The sequence below is a fragment of the Amblyomma mixtum genome, chromosome 5 (assembly GCF_055824585.1).
Source record: "Amblyomma mixtum isolate Tamu chromosome 5, ASM5582458v1, whole genome shotgun sequence".
Lineage (NCBI taxonomy): Eukaryota > Metazoa > Arthropoda > Arachnida > Ixodida > Ixodidae > Amblyomma > Amblyomma mixtum.
Window position 1 is genome coordinate 146,017,370 of NC_143016.1, and position 23,176 is coordinate 146,040,545.

General features: G+C 48.1%; 2 long non-coding RNA genes across 2 annotated transcripts; both read left to right on the forward strand.

Annotated features, from left to right (window-relative positions):
* The first annotated feature begins 6,248 nt into the window (after positions 1-6,248).
* On the forward strand, positions 6,249-7,080 carry LOC149344006 (uncharacterized). Its single transcript, XR_016282754.1, has 2 exons — positions 6,249-6,725; positions 6,947-7,080. It is a non-coding gene; the product is annotated as an uncharacterized LOC149344006 (long non-coding RNA).
* A 1,090-nt stretch (positions 7,081-8,170) lies between these two features.
* LOC149344007 (uncharacterized) lies at positions 8,171-10,997 on the forward strand. Its single transcript, XR_016282755.1, has 2 exons — positions 8,171-8,236; positions 10,888-10,997. It is a non-coding gene; the product is annotated as an uncharacterized LOC149344007 (long non-coding RNA).
* The last annotated feature ends 12,179 nt before the right edge of the window (positions 10,998-23,176 follow it).

The window sequence follows — 23,176 nt, forward strand, 5'->3', positions numbered from 1 at the left end:
GTCGCCGCATCTTCGGCCTTCGGCGATCTTTGACCTTCGCCGCTGCGACCATGGTCCCACGGTCCTGGAAGGTCGCTGCCTAATCCACTTAGGCAGGAGGGGAGGCATCACAGGTTCTACAGCACCCCTTTTTGAGCTTCGCCGCTACCGCCATGTTCCCACGGTCCTCGAAGAGAAGGGGGGGGGGGGGGGGGGGGCATCCCAAACCCAACACTCCCCAAGGTCACGCTTTTGCAGCTTTATTGCTTTTTTCGGCACGGCGCCGTTGCTAGGCTCGTTGCTGTGACTGACGTCACCGCGACGAGCACGTGACTCTAACTACGGTTGTAGTGGCCACGCCGGCCAGTCTCCCTACAGACGCTCTACAGTGACGAGGCCGCGTGTGGCCTGGGCGAGTCGGAGCGGTGGTGGTGGTCGGAGTGTCGCGATCGTTTTGTGCAGGCTGGATGCGAGGCGCTCCGGCTGTCCTTTGTTGAGAGCAGCTCTGGTGAGATATGTATCTTCGGTGTAGAGTGTCCTGTACGAAGTATTACGTTGGCATGGTGCGGACGGACGCAGTATAGTTTTTGCAATGCCACACCGTCCAATCTATTGGCATCGTACAAGACGCACTCGTAGCTTTTCGGGACCCCCTTCAAGATGGCGATAGATGGCCTGGAGATTGCGGGAATGGCGTCGCAGTGGCAGCTTTTCTTGGGAGCTCGCTGACTCATTTTAGATGTCGCCGAATAATGTGGTCGCAAACAATGTTGCGTCGTTTATGTGAAAAGAAGAAACTTCATTCTCAAGGCGTCAAGTAGCGCGTGCATTCGCTGTAGCGTTCGCTGCGCGAGCGAGAAGCGTTCGAATTGTCCAGAAACGCAGCGATATAGCGTCAGCGGCTGAGTGATTTGTTAGCGAGGTGGTGAGCTCGGTTTCGACCTGAGAACGTTGGAGTGCAAATGGGTGTCGCGGGTGTCCTCGCGGTATGATTGATGCCGAGTAGGTCATGTGAGCGACATTTTTGTCAATACTTGGAGCCATCGTGCCGGAACGCTAGCGAGATGTCGCGGAGCGTTAGAGAACGCGGCGGATGCTCGCGATGGAAAGCTGTCGTCGGCTGCGCTGGGGACGGCGTTGCGAGTCGGCGTCCTGTGACCCTTTGCAGCGTTGGGCTGGAGAGGTGCAATGGTGTAGTCACGTTGAGACTCTTGGTGAATGTGGTGTGTGCGTGAGGACATTATTCTGGACTGGCTGCTCGGAGCCGTGGTGTCAAGAGGTGAGCGGCTAGCGGCAGCCGGAGGTCCTGGGTCACCCCCTGGCCGTTGCGTGTCAAGATTGAGAGCATGGCTTCCACGCTGCCCGCACGGGACTCTTCGACTGTAAGGTGAGTTGTCTACCTTTTGCAGCAATCGCTGCTGGCTGATGAATTTCATGGTTCGCTTGGTGTTCGCTAAAGTGGCGTTGAGAGAGCGTTGCGAACAAAATGAAGGGCTGTGATTAGGCGCGGTCATGATGAGTCGCTATGGGTTAGCTGCGTCTCGCTGCTTGAGAACGATGCGACGTGTGCGCACAAACGGACGTTGCAGAGCTTTGCTGTGTCTTTTTACTTGTCTATCCGTCCGATTGTTACTGCATTGTGGTTACGCGTATCAGACTGATCTACTTACATAGTGAACGCACTTAATTTTTTTTTTCTCGCAACATGCATTTCTTAACTACAACTTGGTACTGCTATAGTTGGTGTATTTATTAATTAGAACTTGTTGTTGCCCTAGTTGGTACATGGCGTCGTAACGTCCACATTTTTCGTCTCCGTTTTACGTTGCGCCTTCTCATCACCAGAAATGTATTTATTACGTTGTGTAGAGCACAGACTGCAGTTAATTAAAAAATTTCCGATCTGGTTTTTTAATTGTTATCAAGCCATGCAATTGAAGTGCGTTGGTTGCTCATGTCGATAATTACCCAGCGGCGCTTGTGGTTTCAGATCCCTTTTGACGAACATTTTGCTCATTGCTGTTATTATTGCTGTGGACATCTTGCTATGCTGTAAAATTCTCTTCAAGTCGTCTGCTGCGGGAAATAGCGCGTTTGTTGCGCGTCCGGCTAAGCCTTCAGTTTGTTTTTTCGTGCTTCCGCGGTTTTTCTGTTGAGAAATAGCGCGTTTGTTGCGCGTCCGGCTAAGCCTTCAGTTTGTTCTTTCGTGCTTCCGCGGTTTTTCTGTTGAGAAATAGCGCGTTTGTTGCGCGTCCGGCTAAGCCTTCAGTTTGTTTTTTCGTGCTTCCGCGGTTTTTCTGTTGAAAAATAGCGCGTTTGTTGCGCGTCCGGCTAAGCCTTCAGTTTGTTTTTTCGTGCTTCCGCGGTTTTTCTGTTGAGAAATAGCGCGTTTGTTGGGCGTCCGGCTAAGCCTTCAGTTTTTTTCGTGCTTCCGCGGTTTTTCTCTTGTTATAATTCTGCGGCTGCAACTCCCGCGTCGTCATCGTTAAAGGCCTGAATATTGCGTGTTGCGTAAATCAGAGAAAATCGAAAAAAAAATTCTCTCGGCTTAACCGCGCGTTTGTTTGGGCTCAAATTTCGCACAGAGGTTGCATTTGGTGGTCAGTTTTGTTTTATACTACATTTAGGTGGGGTACTTGCCTGATTCGGGCAGAATTATTTGGAAATCCCCATCGTCTGGGGCGACGGAGAACCAAAATCGAAAGACTTCGCAGCAACGGTACGCGTAGCGCCATCTCGCAGTCATCGGAGAAACGAGCTCTCCACTTAGCACAGCTGGGTTTCTCCGGTGGGTGCGAGATGGCGCTACGGGTACCATTGCTGCGAAGTCTTTCGATTTTGGTTCTCCGTCGCCACAGACGATGGGGATTTCCAAATAATTCTGCCCGAATCAGGCAACTACCCCACCTAAATATAGTATAAAACAAAACTGACCACTAAATGCAACCTCTGTGCGAAATTTCAGCCCGAACAAACGCGCGGTTAAGCCGAGAGAATTTTTCTTCGATTTTCTCTGATTTGCGCAACAGTCGGTACATGGAGCGTTTTTACCGCGGCGAGTCGTCGATTTTCGCTTGACGGCGCATATTTGACACCCGGCGTCGAGAAAAACGCCCTCCGCCGCCGCTCACACTCTAAGAAAAAAGGGTGTAAGAAGGGTGCATCTTCACGACTTGTGCTATCTGAAGGCGCATGGACTAAAGATGCACTTTGCAGAGTGCATCGTTACACCCGTGTGGAGGTGGTGGAGGCCGTTAGCCTCTTTCAGAAAACTTACCCCCTTTTTTACTCTTCAAACCAGCTGTGTTCCCTCTGCGCGAAGACGCTGTACAGCAAAGTATGCAGCCCTCACCGCCTCCCCTCCCTCTCGAAGATGGCCCTCTCCCGAAAGCGGGGTAGCGGGGTTATTTTGAGGACAATAGTTAAAAGCTACGCTGGCTCACGCTCCCCCACTGCATTGATCCTTTCACCCGCGCTGGCGACACTGACCGCACCTCCTCGCTTCTTCAAGGGACCAGAAGCTATTTCTTCGAAGAACACGTACAGCGATCTTCTGCCCATCTCCGCCTGACATGGTCGGCAATAATGGCGGACGAAGAGGCTTGGCGGATGCACAGAACGTTACTGAAAAAAGGTGCATTGGCCGCGATAGGCCACGACAACCATCACGCATGCAAACATGCTCTTGGTTGCTAACGACCAAAATAATCACTAATATTCGGTGCATGTGCTTTCATACTCGTGATTGGATATCATTTTAAAAAAGAAGTAAGTCAGCAAAGACAGACGGCATGATCGGTGCTGTGTTACTCCTCTGACCAATCGCAGCTCTGAACGAAATCAACAGTTTAGCGCTTCAACACACCAGAGGCATGAAAATTATTGCGCTTATAATTTCGGCTTGTGGTTAAGCTTTTATTAAAGAGGTAATAAAAGCTTTCAAAGGAACAGTTTTGCTTCATAGCCAGCGTAAGCTCTATTAGTTAGCGCTGTTCTTCATTTTCTAATAGAGTACGATAAGTACCAGGGCGGTTAATTCCCTCCGTACAATTTCGAATAACGTGCACTGCTTTTCGAATAACCCCCCGTTGTGGCACATGTTCCTGAGCAAATAACAGACGAATAACAGAAAGGGTTCAGGTTAACATGCATAGAAGTTAATAAATCAAAATCAGACGAACGAGCGAGATTTTTGACGCTGTAATTTTATGTTAGCTGAAGATGCAATGTAACGCAAATCCCGAATAAATTGCACTCTCATATTTCTGCTCCATTTCAACAACAAAAAAGAGCCCTACTCGCTGATAAATGCGTGATCTTCACCACTAATACTGACAACGCTGTAAAACAAAAATGCAAGAAACTAGGGAAGGAATAATTCTGCATCTGAACTGAGTTGTGAACGTGGCCTGACCATTCCATATATATAGGTGCATTTTTGTTTAGAGCACTTTTACCAAGACACGAGCCCGGCCTCAGAGTCGCACTTTTGCTGGTCTACTATGAGATCACCAGCATTTGTACATCTGCTCGGAAACTGCTCAACGCAGCGTAAAAGACATTGCTACGTTTCCTTTCAAACAAGTGTACGGATCCTTTCTCTCGGCACAAGATAGCGAAGCCCATAGTAATCAGTTTTCGAGATAGCTGCATTTCCTGATCATGTTTTGGCGCGTACAAGTGTTTCACATAGAAGCAATTCAATTTCAGCTTATTTAAAATTGATAAACAGAGAGCGAGGTGACCAACGCGATTTAAGTCTATTCGAACTTCTCTTGCGTATGAAATTGTGCTGCACGCCTACAAGAGCAGAAATTAGCTTAAACTCAGTGTACGTGTACGTAACTTTTAGCTTTTAGGTTGTTCCGCGCAGCTTTAATGCAGTCAAGTATAGTACTGATATTCATAAATGAAGTTTACTGCCTCCATTTTTTTTTTTAACTGTAGCGCTATGGAAGCATCGAATTCCGCAACCGGGTGCCAGAGGAAACAGTAATAAAGGCGCTTATATTGCGGCAGTGCATTGTGAATTCTTATGGAATGGTTCAGAGGCTAATGATAAGCACTAAACAGTACATTGCACTAGATAGACGCAGCCCGAAGACCCAAGCTCGAAAATAAATGAAACTACGGCGTATAAACCGGCAGGTTTTCCTTCATCATCGTAAGTTGCTTCGGATGACTGAGACGTCTTGTATGCACAACTAAACTGAGCTAAAGGACACATTGTATCGCACTGACGAACCAATCTTTAACAAAAGCATAAATTCAGCGGTGGCAACTGCCTATATTGAATAAAATGAAAGCGCGTATAATAGACGGAATCGCCCGAATAACCAGTCGGTTGAAGCGTCTTAACGGATGCTTGCTCGCATAGCGCTGGCAGTGCTCCATTTCTGCTCTGTTGACCCATTTTGAAAATATTTTGAGAACTTCGCGAACACTGAAACGATGAGAGGGGAGAACTGCTGCATCAGCAGTTGTCGACTGTCGTTTGAAGCCCTCTTCTGCGCCATCTTCCTCAAATGTTCAAATGTTGTGAATCCCCTTTGTTTGCCTGACGCTTCTGATCACTCGATGCGGCTTTATTAAATCAATATTTCTACAGCTGTATCTATTTCGATTGAGTTCAACTATTTTTGAACAGAGCGGTTTTTCTTCGGATTCTCCTCACACGTGCGGCCCCATAAGCACAAAAGCACAAAAGAAAGTTGAAATTTCTCGCAGCAATATCACGCGGCAATATCAGTATTTAAAACTGTTACTGTGCCTGACATTGAATCAATAATACTGCAGCATTTACATCGCTTTTTTAGCCGGTTCTATGACTGATTTAGAAGTACAGGAAGGGCAGTTTATTGGTATATATTTCGCAGTGCCTTCTGTACGCGGTAGTAAATGAGAGCTGACGAGAACTTCCGAATGATGCTCGTAACTTTAAGCTGCAGCTGCTCTGAAAACTATTCTGTTGCATACGCCACACATTTACGGCAGCATCTGCGTAATTCATACTGCGTAATAGCTGGCTGCATTAAAAGCTTCAAAGGGATACTGCAAGGACTGACAAGACGAGTCTCGCCGCGCTTGTCTCCGATAAGGGAAGAGTTGTGCGCACGCCGAAAGCGCGGAAAAATACGTGCCACAAGGGCAGAGAGGCGCATGCAAAAATAATAAGCTACCAGCACATTGCAAGGACCAAAGGTTGTCGCCCCCCACGCGGGCGGCTTGACCTTGGGACACTACTGGGAACGCAGACGCTCTTTCAGTCAACGGAGAAAAGGAAAAGAAGGGAAGCGCGGGGTCCGGCGGAACGAAAGAAAGGCACGAAGCATGGAGGAAGGAAAACCTCCTCTGTAATTCCTCTATGGCGCGAAGCAAGCTTTGGAAGCGATGGCTGGCGATGGGTTGTAGTTTCGCCCGGCTTCTCCCTTCTCTCTCTTCAGGTCACGTGCCTGTCTATTTGGATTGGCCGCTCGCGTAGAGTCGAAGACGAAGCCGCTGTTTACCGCGCCTGGTTGCCGTCGTGCAAGTCGCGACGCGCATTCCTCTTTTCATCTTGTAGTACGGGCCTGTGTGCGTTTAGGTTCTGTTCAGCGATTACTTCATCGTGCAAGCTTCATCGATGTGTGACGCTGCAGTGGGCGACATCTTCGCGAAAGAGTCAACGTCTGAAAGAAACAGCGCACGCCAGATCGTCGCGGCGCCCTCATCGTACGGATTCTTTGCGCCCAATTTCAACCGTACAAGTAAGTGACATTTTCGTTTAATCATACGGGTTGTTTCCTGCCATAAAGTTATGGTGTGTTCAGTACAGATTTTTATCATGGATTGTGTGCGCGAGCCGCTGCTTGTTGCTATTTCTTGTTTTGAGCCGGTCGCGTGCGGCCGGAGGAAGCCTATCGTGTACAACACACGATCGCAGCGGCGCAATCTGCCGGCATCTTTCTCATGCTTTCTTTCGCTGCAGGCTCTGATCCTTCGTCTGCCGTGCGAAAGAACATTGCCGGTCGTCTCTTCAACGCCAAGTATTTGTCCCTGCTCACGACCATTCAGTAAGGTAAGTCCAAACCGCAGTCTCCGTTCAGAAAGGGGCGAGTAAATTAGTGTGCGCGCTTCTGTTGCACGTACTGCGCGCAGTGCTCACATCTACTGCAGCACTGTATGTGATTCTTATTGGACCATAATCCCTTTATAATTTTAGCGCTGCAAGGCAACTCCTTCTGCCAGGCCGCTTTTTTTTTTGCGAATGGACGGCGTCAATTTTTTTTCTTTACCACGGAGTAGCAAGCAAACGATAAAACAGTAAACGTGAAATTTATTTATTCATAGGCACGAAATTAGCAGCTCATTTGTGCTCTGCGCTTCCTGGCATGCGGCCGTTTTCGCTTACACCTTGCAATATTTTTGCTAACCCAGAATGTGACTTATCATGCCAGCAGTTTTACTGCATTCGAATGGCAAGATGCGCTTGCTAATGGTGTTAAGTTGATATGTAACTGGCTCTTCACTCAGGCTGAGAACTAATAGAGAAAAGTGAACTTGTTTAGTTCTTTTTACTAGTGAAAAGGTCGGGGCTAGTTGGTGGCCAAACATTAGCTCACAAAAGCGTACAGTCTATGTCACCTCTTTTTGTGCTCTTGTATTCTCTTGGAGGTGAAAGAGGGAGACTTTAAGTTTGATGTCGCTCTAAGAGGTTGAATAGAAGAATACGCTAGTATCTAAGCTTTTCTGTTTAGAACAATAAGGATTTTGGTTGCACTGCGGTAATCTGTTAAAGAAAAAAAATTCTGTAATGAATACTGTCAATCTCATAAGCAGTAACAGTATACTTCTTTCTTTTTTCTGCAGTGGCTGTTAGAAAATATGTTAATTATGTTAGGCACTTAGTGGCAATTCACTGGTAATAGGCCATTGTGCTGTGGAAGTTTGTGTAGGCTTACTGTGCCAGTGCATTGCGTCAATTATGCCTCTTATAAATATGTGGCAAGTGCTGTAATGGATAAAATTTGGAATAAAAAGTTGTTTCTTATTTTCAAAATATTCCTGTAGTTTTTTGAGCATGTGTGCTGCCATTACGTGGTTTAATGAACATATAAGTTATCACTGACCATTACACTAACGCTATAAATGACGCGTCTATTGCAGCGCACCTGGGAGAAGGAGGGATGCAAAGGTGCACAACGATTGTCACTCCTAGCACCGAAGTTCAGCCTGGATTCTTCAAAACCGTACAAGTGGCCGGGACTAGATGTGTGTGGTATGTATGTTTTTATGTAATTGGGACATTGTTGCAAGTTCATCATCACTTGATGTCCATCCGTGAACATAGTATGCTATGGTGCACAGCTGCAGCCATTCTATTACAGAGATTTTAGAGCTTTTCAATGTTTTCGAGGACATAGTTCTGAAAGAATTTCTGAATAATGGTTTGATTAATTGTGACCACTTTTTATTGCATGAAGTATAAATGCAGTTTTTTTTCTGCAAAAGTAGACTGGACTTCAGCAAAGATTTCATATTGTATTAGTTTGAGAGGCGCTACCTACAATTCATGTTGCTGACGTCAGAAAAAAATGACACAGTTATGGTAACGCTTGGCAGGGTGGCAAGCTACCAAGCTAATATGACTAGCACCGTTTATGCATGTGAAGCTTAATGTGATATGCAGCTACGTGAGGCTGTTAATCTTCTTTGCACTGTTCACACTTTTTGAGTAGGAAGGTGCTGTTCATTGATGTGAATAATTTCCAACTCACATGAATCCATATTAGTTTTATTTCATATCGGAGTGAACTTAAAATTTAATTAAGCTCACGTGCCCTGCATGTGACAGCAGATATGGAAGGCAACTGTTTTAATAGCCATTCTTGAATGCTGTCAGTCAGTGTTTACAATTTCATTATGCTAAGCATCTGAAAAGATGTGTAAAGGTAACATTCTATTGTGCCAGCAAAATGTAATTCATGAGAATTACTGCTGCTGCATATGCTGCAAGCATTGGATGAAGCAGCACTGTCTAAATAAAAAGACGAGATTTGTAATTTCCTCAAGCAAAAATAGTGCTTTAGAAGGAGACTGTTCTATACTGCTTGTGTAGTTAATGTAGTCTGTCAGTGAAGGCCAGTCCATAACCAAAGCTTTTTGCACAGGCATAATGTAGAGGTGTAGTATGAAACAGGCTATGAACGTGAATAAAAAGTATGTATTATAATGTGGTCCAAATAATTTTTTGGGTATGACGTTACCTCATGCATGGAGACAATTCTTTAGATGTGTAAGTTGCCCTTGCTATTATTTCACATTTAGCCGAAAAGCTTTTCTTTGTTTTCCAGGAGTGGTACACTAAGATTTATAGTGCATAGCCTTTGTGCATAGGCCTTTCACCAGGTATTTAAACTATCGAAAGGCTGTGACAATGGAATGCACCCAAAAATGCCATCACAGGGACAAGCTTCCTGCTGTTTTCTAATTGGAAATGAATTCACAGGTAATATATGCAGGGAAAATTACAGTTTGAAGTATCACTCATTGATGCTCAGATAATCACCTACACTTCCCTTTTAGGAAGAAAATTCACTGTATGGTCAACAAAACATATAATGGCATCAGAGACCAGAGACATATTGTTAGCAAGGGCTGCATGAAACCTTAACCACTCTAGATACGGAGAAATAAAAACACGAGAATGGAGGGAAGGGTTTGTTAAACGGCATTTCATTTTATCACCTTTTAGTAGCTTCCATTTCATGCACATGTTTTTCTGTTTCTTGATATGACCCTCTTCTTAGTCTGGCATCCGGGATGCCTACAGCCTGACCGTGCAGCTGGGCACAATATTCTGGATTTTTCCTGAGAAGCCGGTGTGCTTGTGATAATGTCAGCATATGTGAGTGATTAAGTAGCTGCCATTTAGGACATGTTTTGTTTTTCCTGCATATCTTTTCTGATTTTGGTTCTCAATAATAAACAGAAGCCTGCACTTGTGGCATTGTTTTCATGCATTTCCATTTATCCCTGCCTTTTGTGTGGTTTACACTTTTAGACCTGAATTAACTAAGCCCATGGTCACGTCGTCTGAGCTTTGTGGTTGCAAAATTCATTATATTGTGACGAAGACGAAGCTGGCAGTGGCGCGGGACGGAGCGCCCGCGCTAGGCCAGCGGCCATTAAATCATCTCATAGCCATCGTTCACCACGCCTCATTCTTCGGCTGGCCGCCGCGTTACATTTGGTGGAGGTGCTGGGGTCCCTTCATCGCCATCCTGGTCACGGAGCTTCGGCGTCCTGGGCCTGCCGTGGACGTCGGCCGTGAGTACCTGGTCAGCGCCGCACGGCCGTGCCCCAGCCCGCCCGACCTGAACCGACCTCGCCGCTCACCCCAGCCCCGTCCCCCGCCAGGACACCACGACACGACGACCCAAGACCCGACGGACCCAAGACACGACGGACCCAAGACCCCACCGACCCAAGACCCCACCGACCCAAGACCCCACCGATCGAAGACCCCACCGACCCAAGACCCAAACGTAAAGACACCGCCCCCCTGCCCCCGCCGTTCGGTGCGTCCAGAGACCCCGGCCGTCAGCTCCTGGCACCCTACGGCGCGGATGCTTCGTGGACCGGGACTCATTCTCCCATCTTTCTCATCGTGGCGGCCAGCACTGCACCATCTTCTACATATTGTTTGATCCTTCACTGAAGACCATCGCCATTTCGCCGTCTGTTCGTCACCGATCTGGACGATCGCTCGGAGGCCCCGGGTAGTGTGACGAAGACGAAGCTGGCAGTGGCGCGGGACGGAGCGCCCGCGCTAGGCCAGCGGCCATTAAATCATCTCATAGCCATCGTTCACCACGCCTCATTCTTCGGCTGGCCGCCGCGTTACAATATGTTTTCTTTTCTCTGCAGGTCAAATACATGGTACATACTGCCTCCACTTGTATGAAGAAGACTGCCAGGGTCATTGCTGTAATATGGTGTAGCATGTGACAAAATAAATATGACGGTATGTTTCTTTCTCCGATTCGTTTATGAATTCTTTGTGTACATTCTGCAGTAGTACCTGCACCTGAACACACAATGACACAGACCATCTCACATGAGAGATTCGTCGCAACATTTTCACACTGCCTGCACTTCCAGAAAGACTCGGGCTTCTACCATAAGGGTCAACTTTAGTTCTGCATTCAGTGGGCAGGTTTACGCTACAGAAGGGTAATAATGCTCTCGTGTGGACAGTATAAATACACCACCGAGTAGTGCATAGATACCCGTTGCAGTAGGCCATTACTTTGTACCACTAGAAGGGTAACTTTATCTATCACGTAAGGGTATAAGCTTGCACCACAGGGGTGCAAACTTTGCTCTGTTTATGACGGTATAAGTTTAGTCTTTGACAAAGTAACTTTGCACTTCTATACATAGCATAAATTTACCTGCTAAAGGTGCAAACTTGCACCTTGCATGCTAGGATATGTTTATGCTTTCCTCAGGCTAACATTTACCCCTTTTAGAAAGGCGTAATGTTATACCTAACTGGTTTAAAGTTACTCTTCTTATGTCAGTGCAAGTTTAGGCTATTAGAGCGTAACATTACTCTATGTGCGAGAGCATAAATACTTAGTCTCCATGAAACAGCGTAACCTTACCCCCAAAAAGGTGTCAGCTCAGCGACAAGTGTTTTACCCCCCAAAAAGACTAAGATCACACCTTTTTTTCTTAGAGTGCAGGACCGGCTAGATTTTGACGCGCGGCGTCCGGTGAGACCGGAAGCGGCGGCCGAAGCGAGCCAATAGCAGCGCAGAAAGCCCGCTCTTCCGGTCGTCTGACTGCCGCCGCCATGGCCGTCGAGCTACGCAGTGTTTTTGGCACGGAAATGTTATTGTGAAAATAAATGCTTCATCAGACTTGAAATGTCGCTTTTTTTGGAGAACACGGCCGAATCTTCGATCGGAATGCATGCGCTCCCTCCCTGAAGCGAATGCGTCGAAGACAACCACAGCCGCTGGTGTCCGCGGCTGAGCGGCCGTGCAAAGAAAGGTACATACGCGACGGCATGCATTCGAGCACGCAAATCTTGACAGGTAGTTAAGCGCGCGTGCTACTAAAATTTGTAGAATGGTGCCGAAGTGAAACTTTCCTGATTTTAACAGAATCGTCAGCGTCGCTGTTCTCACAGATCTCCTTGCACCGTGCTGTTTTCCATTTGTTGATCACATTTGCTTTCGCGTCCAGGGATACACGCGGCGGCGCGCCGCCGCTTCAACGCTCCATGTATCTCCTGCCGGGCGTCGCGCCGCCGCGACGTTTCTGTCGTGCGAATGTCGTCGAAAAAAACGTCGCATGTATCCCGGGCTTAACTGAGGAAAACTTCTTATGCGAAGCATACTAAAATAGCGTAAACCAGCTCCTCGAGCGCGGCGGTGTCATTACCATTGACCTTTCGTGACCTCCATGTCATACCACGTGATGCGTGACGTCACAGCAGATAAAAAACGGGGGGCCCAACTCGCGCCGTCGCGCGAGGCGTCGTGACCAAGGATGACCACGTGGTGCGTGACGTCACAGCAGATGAGAAACGGGGAGCCGCGCGTGGCGTCGCGACCAAGGAGGACCACGTGATGCGTGACTAACGACATAGAGAAACGGGGCCCCAGCTCGCGCCGTCGCGCGAGACGTCGCGACGAATGTGCCGCTAGGTGCGCTGTAGTGAACACGTGATGCTGGAGCGGCGGTATACAAGGGGGTGCGCCTGCCTCTGCTAGGCGTACACGGTATAGAGATGCCTCCTGGAAACAGGGCTGCTCGTTGGAATGAGAAGCAAAAGTTGCGGCGTGCTACAGAGACTGATGAAGAGCGTGAAGAACGTCTAGCCAAGCGGCGTGCTCGATATGCAACTCGGCGACAATATGCTTCGCATCTTACTAGGCTTAACCTCAGCTAAGCCTCAGCCATTTTTTTTTTTGCATTGTCAGCTTGCTTCCTCAATTCATGGGGACCCCGCGGTTTGCGTTGGAGCAAATCTTGGAGGATTGAGTTCGCATGATTTGTAGAGCGAGAGCTATCGCGTGTTGCGCAAATAAACTCTCGCTGTAGAATGCTTCTCCCAGCTAAAATAGTGGATTCTTCGAGCTCAAATTTCGCACAGAAAATGGCATTTGGTCGGCAGAATTGTTTCATGCTACATTTGTATGGGTGACTTGGCTGAATCGATCAAAAAATATTCAGGGGGAACTTAGGCTCTCTAAAGTGCGTAGAGGCGAAAGCGTTTTCCGCACCACTTTGACTGCCTCTGTGTCACTGGTGACGTCAGCACTCCATGACGTCACACATAATTAATGTCAAATTACTAATTAATTACTAATTATTGATTAACTGGTAACTAATGACGCTTAAGCTTCGCCTTTAGGAGTAGAACGCGACAGCATGTTGCAGCGCTGCCAGGGAGTCCACTGAACCCCACCACCCGTTCGGTGCGATTGCCTCGCCCTTTGAACGCGGCGCTTTTTGAGGAAAGGAAATGGCGCAGTATTTCTCTGTCCTCCCGGTGGACATTGAACCGCACCGACCACGAAGGGAGGAAGTGGGAGTGAAAGAAGAAAGAGGGGCAGTAAAGAAGAAAATTCAGGGGGGGGGGGGCACTTTATTGACTAAAAGTGCAGTGGTGGTGGTAGTGGTGAAAACTTTTATTTGGTGAAATAGAGTTTGGGAGTCAGAGTGGCCCCGCTGCATAGTCGGTGTCCCTAGTCCGGGACACCGCATGACGAGGCCCCGTCTCTCGCCCGTTGCACCAGAGCCCTTTGGGACTCGAGCAAGGAGCAGTTGAGGGCATTCTCCCATGCCTCTCTGGAAGTGGCAGGGGAAGGGGGGAGGTGGGGATTTTGATTACATGCCCACACCATGTGGAAGATATCAGGTCTCCCCACAGTGCTGGCATCGCCCATCCGTGTTAGGATCGTAATGTTTTATGATTGCAGGACAGAGTAGAGTACCTGTCTGCAGGCGCCTCAAAAGTTCGCTCCTCTGTCTTACTCAGCCCCTTTGCAGGGGCCGGGAAAAGGCGGTGGTTTGCGCTGTAATGCGTTATTACTTCCCTGAATCGCAGCCGCGGCTGGTTAGTCTCCGAGCCAGAAGAGCTGGGATGAGGAGCCCGGTGAGTGAGCGCTCGGGCAGCCGCGTCAGCGGCCTCATTACCTCGTAAGCCCTGGTGGCCAGGAGCCCAAATGATTCTTTTGGGTGTTGGATCAGTGGCAGTCCGTCTTAAAATACAAGCAGCTAAGGGGGAGATCTCCCCTGCCAAGTAATGATAACATGCTTTTCGCGAGTCCGTGATGATGATTCTCGAATGGGCGTGGGCAGCAGCAAGCGCTATCGCTACTTCCTCGGTTCGCATTGAATCCGGTGCTCGAAAGGAGAGTGCATCAACGTGCATTTTCTGGTGAACGACAGCGGCCGTGTAAAATCCCGTGGGCGATGGCCCTGCTACGTCTACGTAACATACACCGGGTCGGAAGCCGTGTTGCCTCTCAAAAGCCCGATCCCGCGCTTGTCTGTTTTCGTGCATGTCGGTGTCCATGTTAAGGGGGAGCGGGGAGACCCAGAGCATATGGCGCCACAGCACTCGGATACGCTCTGCCTCCTCTGGGGTGCAGTCGTGTTGGATGTGTAAGCGGTTTAGCAGGCGGACCCCAGGGGCCGTCTGCATGAGCCGCGTGTATTGGTTCACGAGGTGGGCCTCCCGCAGCTCCTGGTAGGAATTTAGCACCCCCAATGCCTTAATTTGGCACTGGTGGCGTCTGGTTTGCGGATGGTGGCGTCTATTCGCTCCTCGTCTTGCTTAGTAGTGCGTAGATATGGCACGGTGTAGAGGATCCGGCTAGTCACGAAGGCATAGACGAGCCGAAGCGCGTCCCTGCCCCATAGACCGCCCCGCTTGTTGTAAACGCGGCGGATCATGCGCCCTACCTGTTCGCCTACTCTCTTGAGTTTCACAATAGTGGAGTCCGGTCTGAGTGTGTGCTGAATGAAAAGGCCCAGAATACGGAGCTCCGCCACCTCTCTAATAGTGCCTCGTGACAGAGAGATGTGTATTGCTGTCCGATCCTTTGGGTTCGCTCTGACATGCACAAGCTCTGATTTTGCTGGAGCACATTGGAGCCCACAGTCAACAGCATACGCATCGACTATGGAGGCGGCCTGCTGAAGGCGGTCCTCCATGACCCCAAAGCTCCCCTGAGTGGTCAGAATTGTAATATCATCTGCATATAAAGCGTGTTGAATGCCTTCCACTCGGGCCAGTTGTCTTGGGAGGCGCATCATAGCTATGTTGAACAGGAGCGGTGATAGCACCGCTCCCTGAGGGGTACCCCCTTGTTCCCCTCATGTGTGGGCCATGTTCCTCGTCCTCAATCCGAAGAAAGGCCTGGCGATTAGTCAAGAAATCTGTTACATACGCGTAGGTCCTATCCCCACAATCAGTAGAACTCAAGGTGGCCAGGATGCTTCCGTGTTTAACATTGTTGAAAGCCCATTTCACTTTGGTGAGGCGCCTTAAGCGCAGTGTTGCTGCTTGTGTCACTGATGTGAGATGTTAAGCTTCGCCTCTAAGAGTGGAACGCGACAGCGTCTTGCAACGCTGCCAGGAGTCCACATAACGCCATCGCCCGTTCGGCTCTACGCCTAGCTCGACGGCAAATTGGTTTTTGAGGGAAGGAAATGTATCTGTCTCGCATATCTCGGTGGGCACCTGAACCTCGCCGTACGGGAAGGAAGATGGGGGTGAACGAAGACGCCAAATTCACTAGACGCGCCTTTGTTCCTTCCAAACCATCGAGCTGGCATGGCGGAGTGCAATAAAGACAAAAAAAAGGTGGCATGGCGGAGTGGTTAGTGTGAGCGTATCGCACTCCGAAGACCCTGGTTCGATTCCCCAACTCGACCTATTTCCTACTCAGTTTTATTTATTTATCTGGTCCTAGTAGAAAATTTAAATAGGCTAATTGCTTAATTAGCTAATTAACTAAACTCAGTCCACTTACTTGCAGCATCACTGTATCATCCATTTAATTGGTCGCATGATTACTAGCCAAAGTACAATTGGCCCCGTTTGAAATTCGCGCGCTGTGACGTCACGACCATTTCAACCAGTCTGAAACGCGGAGAAATTTGCTAACACGTCTTGGTCTTGACAGTATGAGGTAATAAAGGCTTTCGCCTTAAAAGCCGCATATTCGCATCGTCTGCGGCGACGGCGAATGAAATCAAGCTGTACTGTCAGCGATCGCACCGGTGGCGCGGCTCATTTGTTCCCCGTGAAGATTCAGCAAAGGAGGGGGGCGTTTGCGGGAGGTTTGAAGACTCAAATGCTTTTTAATTGGTCACAACAAACGTAGTTTGGCAAGAACTGCGCGAAATTCGCATACTTTCGAATGCCTATCGCAATAAATCTTTTCGATCGTCTGCGTACGTCTGTTCGCTACCGACTGCAGCTTCTCAGTCTGTGCTTTCAGTCTTGCCCTCTTTTCTAAAGTAGGGAAACTTAGCACCGAGAAATGAGACCGTACACAGAAGAAGAAAACGCCATGGGGTGTCTTTGATGTGGGCATCTAATTCCATGCTCTTCGTGCGTAAGAAGTTCCGTCCGGTGTTCCATCGCCCACCGCCGTATCACTCATCTCTGAAAAGGTGGAGCGCCAAGCTGCAACTGTCGCAAGACCGAAAAGATGCGATGATGGGAGCTGCCGGAGTTTTATTGTTAAAGCAATTGAGGGTGGTTTCGGCTCCAACCCTCGGCTTTCCTGCCGACGCGCAGGTTTGCTATTCGGCACCACACCGTCAGCAGTGAGCCGACACCTCAGGAAGAGAGGGCTGCGTCCTTACAAAGTTTTTCGTGCTCCACGAACTTACCGCCCAGGACCTGGCACAACGAATGGAGTTCTGTCGCGCAGAGCAGAGAAGAATTGCTACAGACCCTGGACATTTGCAGTTTATACTGTTCACTGATGAATCTATTTCCCATCTCAACAAACACGCGACAGTGGTGCGGGAAAATCCGAAGTTTTCAACAACACGTATGCACTCTCCAGGTGTGGCAGTTTGGTGAGGGATTTTGGCGAGAAGGGTTCGTGGGACCTTTTTTTTTCAGTGATACTGTCACTGCCGACTGTTACCTGTCGCTGCTGCAAAATGATGTTCTGCCTGAGCTCAACCTGAGTCACATGCAGCAAGATGTCTGCATTTTTCAGCACGACGGTGCCGCACCACACTACGCCTCAAAGGTTCGGCGTTTGTTGGATGCCCCGCACAAGTGGATAGGCCGCGGCCCAGAAAACATGCCCTGGCCTCTGAGGTCACCTGATCTCACTCCGTGCGACATTTTTGTTTGGGGGCTTCATAAAATCACTTGTGTACAGCGCTGGCACACTGACGAGCATCGCTGCGCTCAAGGCCCGCATTGCCCAGTGAAAAAAAAAAACCATTGGAACCAATTGGATTTCCCACTAGTTCCAAATTGTTCCAATTGGACCAGTTGAGTTTCCAGCTGGTTCCAATTGGAATGGTGTTCCAATTGGACGGTCTAATTGGACTATCCAATTGGACCATTATCCAATTGGCCCGCCCAACAGCACCCCATTTTTCCAATGAATGTTTGCATTTTTGACAAACAAGGTAGAACCAATATGGTTCCTAGAATAAGAGCTATCAGCAGCTTAACCTACTAAATTGTACTCATCATCTGCACCACCACTGCAGCTGAAATTAAATTAAATAATTGCGCTTTGTGGGCAAGCGCCACTGGCCCCAGCATGAGAGCCTCACAAATGGGGTATATAAGTTGGAGCAGAAGTATGTTCTCTGGATGTACATATTGAGCAAATATATGCTACTAGTGCCTGAATGTTGCTTGCGTGTGATGTATTTGTGCCTGTTGACTTTTATTTCCATAAGAACTTGTTAATATCAATTCCTTAGAACAATGTTGATTGGCACTAGGCACATCTCCCTGCAGTCCTCATAATTGAGTTTTCCTTTTGCATATTATAATATGTTCAGTTGTAGAAATATTTATCCAAGATTTTAGAGCATATTATTCACAAACATTTAGCTACCTCTCTCAATGAACATAACATATTTTGTGAATATTTTCTGGGTGAAATAACTGCCTGGCCTAATGGGTCCAATTGGCTAGTCCAGTTGGGTCCAATTGGTCGGATGTCCAAGAACACTACTGGAACCAATTGGTTCCAATTGGGAAATCCAATTGGAACCAATGGAAATGTCCACTTGGTTCCATTTGGAATGTCCAAGTGGTTCCAATGTTTTTTTTTTTTTTGACTGGGTGAGCACGCGTTTGACCAGATCACGGATAAAATGCGGGCAAACGTTTTCAGAAGTTATGGAGACCGCCTGGATGTGTGCATCCAAGCCACCGACGGCGACTTTGACGTCTGAGCGGCACAGGATATCCAGAAAACGTCTAGAAACGGCCCTTATCAGGGCCAACAAAATCCTGCCCGCTGGGAGTTAACGCACCGCCGCTGCTCCTTACCCGACCCTCGAAAGCAGACGACACTCGAAGCACGAAAAGATTGATTGCGATAGGCATCCGAAAGTCAGCGAATTTCGCGCAGTTTTTGCCAAACTACGTTTTTTGTGACCAATTAAAAAGAATTTGAAAAAGTCTTGGAACCTCCCGCAAACGCCCCCCTCCTTTGCTGAATCTTCACGGCGAACAAACGATCGAGATGGCGCCACCGGTTCCCTTCCTCGTCGCCACAGACGATGTGAATATCTGACTTATTCTTTTCGAATCAGGGAAGTACCACAAACAAACGTGGTATAAAACAATCCTGCGGACCAAATGCCATTTCTGTGCGATATTTGAGCTCGAACAATGCGCCCGTTCTACTGCGCCCGTTCTGAGCATTCTCCTGCGTGCGTTTATTTCCGCAAGACTCGATATAATGCTCGGGATACAACTTCAGATTTCGATGTGGGTGAGACAAATGACCGTGACATAGAAGACGCTCGTGTCTGCGGTGAGCGGTCGTGGTGGTACATTGCAATAGCATGCCGCGTTACTCAGACGTATCTGCTGTTCTGTCGCATCTAATTGCGCTCTGCAAATTTTGTGTCAGCGGCCGCGAGTTGAGCGTGACGTAGAGGCCACAGCGGCGTGCCATTTATATGCACGTCCTGCGCGTAGCGATAGCACACCTCGCTGTGTGATAGTGATTCTATTGCGGTTACATTCCGTTTTTCGATTCACACGCTGTTGGCCATTGGCCGCAGCAGCCTACACCCCTTAGAGCAGAAGAAATGAGCCAATAATAATTAGCGAACGGAAGTCGCTTTAACAAGTCATGAAGGGAGTGTGAGTCTAAACAAGCAATGGAGTTATCGTGTTTTACAAGGAGCCAAATTAGATACCGCTCTATAACCCCTCTACAATTGAGAGCGCTCTGAAATTCCCACTCCTGTTGCTCAGCGGCGCCATTTTCAAAAGTTGCGTCACGGTAAGCTGCAATTGCGTCGTGGATGAGAAGAAAAAAACGGATGACGTTGCACACCTATATTCGGATACGTCTGCAATGAAGTCCGCCCATATTCAGCCTCAGCGCACAGAATTTCTCCGCTGTTTATAAACAATTCTTGTTACCTGAACAAGAAGGCTATCACAAGAAAAAGATTGAGTTCTAGAATTTTGATACATGAATTGTTTTATATAGTGAAATATCAAAAGGCTGATTTAGTTTGGTGTTGCAATTGGCCAGCGGAGTAATACAGGATGCCACGGACCGCGGCCCAGGCAACTGCTGTTTTTTTAAGTTCTATCCTACTATAATTATGCTAGCTTGTTTAGGATTTTTTGAGAGCGCTAGGAGTCGCTGTACAAAGTTTTAGAGCGAAGATGGCGACGGCGTCCATGATGTATTGGTGGCGTAGGTGGCAACATCAGCGCCAGCAACGACGAACGACTGTGCACGAGGGCACATACATGTATGACTTGCCGGGCGAGCTGTTCCGCCGCTTATTTCGACTGGATAAGCACAGAGTGCGATGGTTATGCTGCAAACTTGCCTACAAACTGCGGGGAGGCGTACGGATGAGCGTTTTGTCGGTGCGGCGCCAGGTTTTCCGTGCGCTCTCCGTTTTTTTACCTTCGGAGGTTTTTTAGTCTGCGGGTGCAACTAGCCAACGATCCTCCTCGCGCAACTGACGGTCGGCTCGTCTGTGCGTCTGGTAGCGGAGGCTGTCTGCAAAGATGGCGCAAAGAAGGGGATGGGTGCACTTGCCACTCTACCCAGAGGAAAAGGCCCCGGCGAAGGCGACTTTCCTTCACCGTTCCCGGCATCGTCAGCTGCGTCGATGGCACACTTATCGCAGTCAGTGCACCGCGGGTTGATGCTGCAAAAGGCAGCATTCTGGAGCCGCAAAGGAATGTACGCGGTGGACACCGTGATCGTGAGTAGACTGCCTTTTTGGCGTTGTGTGTTGACAAGCTAGGCTTCGACATTGCAAGTTGACGACTGAGTTTTTGCGCCTGTTTTCTCGCAGATATGCGCCGCTAACGTGAAATCCTTGCGGTTGGTCCTCGCTGCCCGGATCTCGCCATGATGGACTTTGGTGGCGCTACTCAGGGCTGAATCGGAAGGTGGATCAAGGACTGCTGGAGGATGGAGAGTTTCTTCTGTGTAAGGAACCGAAATCCCTGTCGATTATCGGGCCACTTCGACAACATGAATTATTGTGCGTTTTTATCGTGAATATTTTCAAAAATTTTCCCTCAACCGCTAGCTCGTTTCCGGTGAAACTGCACACAGAGCTTGCGTATTATGGTAACTTTTGTATCGTAGCAAGTTTTACACCTGTACTTACTTAGTTGAGCCGTGCGTGATGTAAAATCGTAATCGTCTGCGTAGAGATCAGTGAACCAAAACCCGCAAACGCAGTTTTTTCACTGAAGGGCGACAGTGGCGCCATCTGTTTCCTGCAGTGGAAAGCGTCACGCAAAGCGCCGAGCCGAGCGTTGCAAGATGTGGGGACCCTTTGAATATGGCGTTCCGGCATTTGCGTCCGTTTTAACTGTAGCGGTTCCAACAATTTCGGCTTGCTGAGCAGAAAAAATTTGCGAGTCGTCACCATTCAAAAAGGATATTGTTTGCAACGCTCACCTCGGCGCCTTGTCGTGACGCTTTCCATTACAGGAAACAGATGGAGCCACTGTCGCCCTTCAGTGAAAAAACTGCGTTTGCGGGTTTTAGTACATCGATCTCTACGCAGACGATTACGTTTTCGCATCATGCACGGCTCAGCTAAGTAAGTACCATTGTAGAACTTGCTACCATACAAAAGTTACCATAATACACAAGCTCTGTGTGCAGTTTCACCGCAAACGAGCTAGAGGTTGTGGCTGGAAAAACTTTGAAAATATTCACAATAAAAACGCACAATACTGTATAGAGGCTGTCCGAGTTTTGGACAAAGATTTAAACAAAAAATCTAAGCATTCTTCAGAACTGAAATCGCATGGATGTTACTAGTGTTTATCTGAATTTAACTTACAGTACCATTTTTTTTCGCTCGTCCCATTTGAATAATTGGTGGAGATAAATAAACTTTTTTTAAAGATAGCTTGAAACGTTTGTTAAGGCGTCATTAGGAAAGTTCTAGCAACCCATAGACTTCAAATGAGATAGACATAGCCTGGCCGTTTTTATTCGGGAAAAACTAAAGCGCGCGGAGTTCAAAATATAACACGTGACAGCGCGCTCCGTGCGCCCGAATGCGCCGTAATTACAGCGCTCTCATCCGTGCTTGCTACAAAACGTCACTCGCTTCGCGCCTTTCGTGCTGCCTAAGACAGAGCTTCGTGTTGTGCTAGGTTCTAAGATAAGCGCCAGTGGGTACGGGCGGCAGTTAAAAGAAAGCGCGGCTCCCGTTTCTGCGGGGACAATTGTACGTTAGCAGAATATATGTGGAGGAATGATGACAATCTCATCAGTTCGAATTTGGTAGCAAGATCCCATCTTGCAAAAACGCATGTAACAAGCTTGATAATGTCGTGTGCATTACACTGAAAAACGGGAAACACGCTTTCTTTTAACTGCCGCCCGAGCCCACTGGCGCTTAACTTGGAACCAAGCACAACGCGAAGCTAATGTCTTGTGCAGCACGAAAGGCGCGAAGCGAGTGATGTTTTTTTTCCAAAGCATGCATGAGAGCGCTGTAATCGCGGCGCATCCGGTCCCACAGAGCGCTGTGTCACGGGGTATTTTTTAAACTACGCAGGATTTTGTTTTTCCCGAATAAAAACGGCCGCGCTCAGTCAATCTCGTTGGAATTGCCAGGAGTGGACATTATTTGTGGAGCTCCACAACTTTCCTATTGACACCTCAACGTTTCAAGCTATATTTGAAAAGTTTAGTCTCGACTAATTATTGGAGCTGGACGCGCATAAATATGGTACTGTAACCTTAGATCAACCCTGGCAACAGCCAAGGCATTTCATTTCTGAAGAACGCATAGGTTTTTTCAAAATCTTGGTGAAAGTTACCTTAGACAGCTTGTATAAGCTACAGCACTGCACATAGCCTCATACCTAGCTTCAAGAATGAGCCGGGCTATTTATACTATGGAAGACATGTAGCAGTGCCATACAACTGCAGCTTATTGTATTTTTGTATTCCTGCCGCCGCGGTGGCCCAGTGGTTATGGTGCTCGGCTGCTGACCCGAAAGACGCGGGTTCGATCCCGGCCGTGTGCGGCAGAATTTCTTTGGAGGAGAAATTCTAGAGGCCCGTGCACTGTGCGATGTCAGTGCACGTTAAAGAACCCCAGGTGGTCGAAATTTCCGGAGCCGCCCACTACGGCGTCTCTCATAGCCTGAGTCGCTTTGGGACGTTAAACCCCATAAACCAAACCAAACCAAACCATTTTTGTATTTCTATTGATATTAGTGGAGCAGACGCGTAAGCGACATTATGTTAAAAATGAATCGTATTTTCTGCCTAAAACAGCAAGGCAAAGGGTGTGTGTATATTTTTTCTGCACATCACTGATATTGTGTAGCTATACATCGTTAAGCTACAAGGCATATGCTACAGAGGTATGTACTTCTTAGTAATTACTATGAAGGTCATGTGGACTAGTTAGTATGAATCATTACCTTACTACATGCTTCACTGCACATTTTGGT